Below are 6,305 nucleotides of genomic sequence, written 5' to 3'. Positions count from 1 at the left end.
ATGTTGGAGTGTGATGAGAGATGTTGGAGTGTGATGAGATGTTGGAGTGTGATGAGAGATGTTGGAGTGTGATGAGATGTTGGAGTGTGATGAGATGTTGGAGTGTGATGAGAGATGTTGGAGTGTGATGAGATGTTGGAGTGTGATGAGATGTTGGAGTGTGATGAGATGTTGGAGTGTGATGAGATGTTGGAGTGTGATGAGATGTTGGAGTGTGATGAGATGTTGGAGTGTGATGAGATGTTGGAGTGTGATGAGATGTTGGAGTGTGATGAGATGTTGGAGTGTGATGAGAGATGTTGGAGTGTGATGAGATGTTGGAGTGTGATGAGATGTTGGAGTGTGATGAGAGATGTTGGAGTGTGATGAGATGTTGGAGTGTGATGAGAGATGTTGGAGTGTGATGAGATGTTGGAGTGTGATGAGATGTTGGAGTGTGATGAGATGTTGGAGTGTGATGAGAGATGTTGGAGTGTGATGAGATGTTGGAGTGTGATGAGATGTTGGAGTGTGATGAGATGTTGGAGTGTGATGAGATGTTGGAGTGTGATGAGATGTTGGAGTGTGATGAGATGTTGGAGTGTGATGAGATGTTGGAGTGTGATGAGAGATGTTGGAGTGTGATGAGATGTTGGAGTGTGATGAGATGTTGGAGTGTGATGAGAGATGTTGGAGTGTGATGAGATGTTGGAGTGTGATGAGAGATGTTGGAGTGTGATGTTCCAGATGTGTGATGTTCCAGATGTGTGATGTTCCAGATGTTCTTCACGTGTTGGAATTGACAAGAATGTCTCAGATGGACGACCACTTCAAGTGTCAAACATGAAGACCATCCAGAAACTTCACTTTTGTGTTGGTCCCCAATGAAACACATTGATTTTCATCCTCAAAATTCTACACACAATACCCCATTTCACTTTCATTTTGCACTTTTATCAAAAGTAAAAAAATCCCATGTAGAAAAGTGTTGACCATCTTTGATCAATACTTAGTTGGCACACCTTTGCCAGTCTTATCAAGTCTTGTGGATCACTATGCCACCATCTTGGCATACCTGTCTTTGGGCACTTTCTCTCATTCCTTTCAAGCTCCATCAGCTTGGATGGGAAGGTTTTCATCCAGGATGCCTTCATCTTTCCCTCTATCCTGACTAGCCTCCCCGTGCCTGCAGATGAAACACAACCCCCCATCATGATGCTGACACCTGCATGCTTCTCTGTAGGGACGCTCCTGGCCTGGTTCCTTCCTGGCCTGGTTCCCTCCTGGCCTGGTTCCCTCCTGGCCTGGTTCCCTCCAAACATCCACGCCAAAGACTTCAATCTTTGTCTCCTCAGACTTGAGGATTTAGTTTCTCGTGGTCTGAGATTTGGACTAAGAACTGTCTTCCGTCCGGTGACTCTCCATCCAGGTCTGGGTTGGTGGATTGTCCCTGTGGGAGGTTCTCCTCTCTATGCTGCAGCTGTGACACAGTGACCATGGTCTTGGTGGCCTCCCTGACTCGGGTCCTTCAGTTCTAGAAAACTTCTCCCGTTCATGCACGATGGAGACCACAGTTCTCTGCCTGGACACAATCCTGTCCTGGAGGTCTACAGACCAGTCCTTGGACTTCATTCTTGTCCAGATGGTCCATGGTCTGGAGCACAGCTGGAGTCCAATGGAACTGTGGGAACTTCTCAAGGAGGATGGCTGGAAACTGACTTTTATTTGTATTTATATATAGTTTTTCTCCTGTATATTACAGCAAATGTAGAATTGATCAGAATGACAGAAGTCTTTTGATGTTATTTTTACTTTTGAGGAGAAAAGTTACACACAAACTCATGTTGGAAATATTAATAAATACAAATAAATTAAAATACAATTTATCAACACATTCAAATATACAATAATTGATAGGCACCAGCACCCCCCGCGGCCCCAAAGGGAATAAGCGGTAGAAAATGGATGGATGGATGAATAAATATAATGAACAAATAAAATAAATGAATAAGTATTTCAATAAAATAAGACAAAATACATGAATAAAATCAATGAAGAACAACATAAATAAAAATACATAAAATGAATATATAAATAAATAAAAACAATCAAGTAAATACAATAAATAAGTATATAAATAAAAAAGGGATAAATATATAAATATAAATGAACGAATACAATTAATAATTGAATACATCAATAAATCACATGATTGAATATTTAACTAAAACAAACACCACACTAAAATTAATCAATACATAAATCAAATATGTAAATACATTTGAATACAATCAATAGATGTATAAATAAATACATACATAAAAGAAATTAATAAACATAAATACAATAAAGAAATATACAAACAAATATCTAAATAAAATAAATGACCATATAATGTAATACATAAATTAAACACAAAATGATTATATAACACTAATGAATAAATAAAATATATGCATGGATGCATAATTAAATTGAAATACATGAATATAAAAATACAAAAAATTAAGAAATACATAACTAAAATACATAAATATATAAATTAAATTAAATAAATGAATATATATCATTATATATATATATAAATATATATAATAACCGAATACATGAAATGAGTAAATACATAAAAAATGAAATGAATACGTAAAATAAATACATAAATGAATATGTATATATATATGAATATAATACATAAATAAAATATGTATATGAATACAATTGAATAAAAAAATATATACATAAACAAATATTTAAATACAATAAATGAACACATGATTATATAAATCAAATAAACAAACACCTAAAACAAATAAACATTAAACACAAATGATTAAATACATAAAATATGAATGAATGCATAAATACAATGAAATACAAGAAATAAAATACATAAAATGAATAAATACATAAAAGAAAATACAAACATATATAAATAAAATAATGAATATATAATTTAATAACTATATAAATATAATAAATAACATGACAATAACTACATAACTAAAACAAATACAATAATAATTAAATGGATAAATAGTGAAATACAGAAAGAAATTAACAATATGTGACATAAATATTCAAATAGGTGAGTTTTAAGAGTCAAGCGGTCTCAGATCCTTTGAGCTGGTCCTTAGGTTTGATCTCCAATGCGCGTCGTCTTCCAGCGAGCCGTTTTATTGGCTGTAATGACGTGGGGGCGTGTCCCCGCAGGAGGGCTGACCTTTGCCCTCTGCTGATGTGTGGCAATAAGCCCCTGCAGTCCTCCACGTGGTGGGCGTGCGTCGCTTTCATCCCGCTGCCACCATCCAGCCGTCTGATTGGCCGCCAAGCAGACACCGCCTTGGCACGCGTGTTGGAAGTCACTTCCTGTCACTCATGGCGACAAAAGGCTGCCAGGAGTGGCTGACCTTTGACCCGACTTGAAACCTCCTCCGATGCGAGGCGGTTACCGCGGCAACCCCATCACTTCCTGTCCTCCACGCCTCTAATCCACTTTTGATGAAGTGTGTCCTTTCAGGTCCGGCCGACCTCCCGCCGACGCTTTGTCCGCCCGCCACTTTAAAGGCGTGGCCTCCCAGGGACGGCCGACACTCGGACATGTCGCCCAGGAGAAGTCTCTTCGCTTCCTTCGCCGCGCCCGATCAGCACCGCCCACAGCTGAGGGTGGAGGCGCCGGGCGCCGCCCTGGATCTTGCCCGTCGGCGGCGGCGACTGGCGGCCAACGCCCGGGAGAGGAAGAGGATGCTGGGCCTGAACGTGGCCTTCGAGCGCCTGAGGAGCGTGGTCCCCCAGATGGGGAGCCACAGGAAACTCTCCAAGTCGGAGACGCTTCAGATGGCGCAGATTTACATCGCCACCCTCAGCCAGCTGCTGCTGCGGCCGGCAAAGGAGGAGGAGCTTCCGTGCCAGGCGGGGGAGACGCGGGACGGAGAAGAAGACTGGCCTCAGGAAGACTCGGCCAGACCCCAGCCGCTTGGACCACTTGTGTGAGGACCAAAGACTTTGCGGCTTCCAGCTTTTCTACTTCCAAGTTTGCTTATTAAGTCCATAAAGGTCAGTTTTGAACGGGGGAGGTTTCAGTGAGCGTGTGGCACACTCACTGGCTGTATTGACGCTGCACAGATTAAGGGTGCAGGACAACATGAGATTAGGATTCTTATTCATCCCAGTTCTACATTTTAAAAATGGACTTGTCCAGGGTGTACCCCACCTTCTTTGTCCAGGGTGTACATCGCCTTCCTTGTCCAGGCTGTACGCCGCCTTCTTTGTCCAGGGGGTACGCAAACTTCTTTGTCCAGGGTGTACCCCACCTTCTTTGTCCAGGGTGTACATCGCCTTCCTTGTCCAGGCTGTACGCCGCCTTTTGTCCAGGGTGTACGCAAACTTCTTTGTCCAGGGTGTACTCCACCTTCTTTGTCCAGGGTGTACATCGCCTTCCTTGTCCAGGCTGTACACCGCCTTCTTTGTCCAGGGTGTACGCAAACTTCTTTGTCCAGGGTGTACGCAAACTTCTTTGTCCAGGGTGTACGCAAACTTCTTTGTCCAGGGTGTACCCCACCTTCTTTGTCCAGGGTGTACATCGCCTTCCTTGTCCAGGCTGTACGCCGCCTTCTTTGTCCAGGGGGGTACGCAAACTTCTTTGTCCAGGGTGTACCCCACCTTCTTTGTCCAGCGTGTACATCGCCTTCCTTGTCCAGGCTGTACGCCGCCTTCTTTGTCCAGGGTGTACCCCACCTACCGCCTGACTGCAGCTGAGATAAGCTCCAGCACCCCCTGCCACCCCAAAAGGGACAAGCGGTAGAAAATGGAAGCATGGATATAAATTTAAAAAAGTTAAAAAAAATAAAAATAAAATATATATATATATAAAATACATTTTCAGGCTCTCAATTCAATCTCATACCAATTTTAAATCAGTTGATGATTTTCAAGAATCATTAAAAAAGTTTTGAAAAAATAACTTTGTTGTAAGAATATTTTTTTTATGACATTTTCAAAGCTATCTAGAAACACCTGAATCATGCAGTCCTAGTTTAAATAGTCTTTCTCAAAAATGTAATTAAAAAATATATATATATATATACATATGCACACTTTTTTAAAATACAATTCATGTCTGAATCATGATTACTACACACACCAACTTTAAATCAATTTATGATTTTAAAAAATCATTAAAAAAATAAATAAAATGTATTTAAAAAGTTTTGGAGAAATAACTTTGTTGTAAGAATATATTTTCAAATGACCTTTTTAAGCTCTCTGGAATCACTTCTGAATCATGTTTCCTATTTTAAATCGAGTCATCATTTTCAAAAATGTATTTAAATCAACAAGCCCTCCAATCACTAAGTACCCAGAGAGTCACCATCAGCGGGCTAAAAAGAGCCATCTGAGCTGTAAATAAAACCAATAATAGTAAATATGTTCTTTATAAATGTGTTGACAGAAGGAATATGAAATGTGTGATTGTGGCCAACAAACTTTGACTTTATTTGGTTTTGAAACGTTTTCATATTTTTTTGTTAATTTGTGTGATTTATTCATTTTCTTTGTGCACAATAAACATTACAAACTTGTGTCGGGGTGCTCCTCCTCTTTTGTGTTGTATTAGTGTTTGGATCCATAAAAGGATGTGCAAAATCTTTTTTTTTTTTTAATTTTGTTCGGCACATTCGAAGAGTTTTGGAGATAAAAAAGAGCTGCAAATACTCAAAGTAGCAATTTTTATTCTTTCCAAAGTATGTACATGTACAAACATTGTCCTCGTTAAGCCCCTCCCCCCAGACATTACACCACTGGGCTGTAAAAAAAAAAAAAAACACTTTCATAAAAGTCCTTAAGTCTACAGTACAGACCCCCCCCCCTCCCTCCCCCCATCATGCTGTCCTCCTACTTGGACTTATGTACAAAACTATTTACACAAAGCTCGTCAACACTCTTCATAAAGCTCTTGTAAATGTGTGTGTGTGTGTGTGTAGGAACACGAAGATGTATGAAGAAGAGCTTTAAAGGTCAAAAAGGTTCCTATTTGGCAAACATACTAACAAGTTTTATGCAGCTTCCAAAAAGAACAATTAGCTGCTAAAGAAAGAATACTTATCATGAACAAGAGCGTTGTGTTGCCATGGCGACGATAACGGTAACGACGATAACAGCGCTGTGTTACCGTGGTGACAATAATAGCATTGTGCTGCCATGGCGACAACAGCAGCGTACGTTACCATGGCAACAATGAAAGAAGCTGCAGGCAAGACGTTCGAAAGCGACGTAGAAGTAAAAGTCATCAAAAGAAGAAGAGAGGAAATAAAAGCTGGCCTGAGATG

General features: G+C 40.1%; 1 protein-coding gene across 1 annotated transcript in view; it reads right to left on the bottom strand.

Moving 5' to 3' along the window:
* Positions 1–5,688: 5,688 nt before the first annotated feature.
* Positions 5,689–6,305, bottom strand: part of LOC133535932 (wings apart-like protein homolog) — a 39,116-nt gene continuing 38,499 nt past the window's right edge. The window contains exon 20 of the mRNA XM_061875998.1: positions 5,689–6,305. This exon is cut by the window's right edge and continues 313 nt beyond it. The gene's annotated coding sequence lies outside the window, so the exon portion shown is untranslated.

The sequence above is a fragment of the Nerophis ophidion genome, linkage group LG17 (genome assembly GCF_033978795.1).
Source record: "Nerophis ophidion isolate RoL-2023_Sa linkage group LG17, RoL_Noph_v1.0, whole genome shotgun sequence".
Lineage (NCBI taxonomy): Eukaryota > Metazoa > Chordata > Actinopteri > Syngnathiformes > Syngnathidae > Nerophis > Nerophis ophidion.
This window is presented reverse-complemented; position numbering and strand designations above follow the sequence as displayed.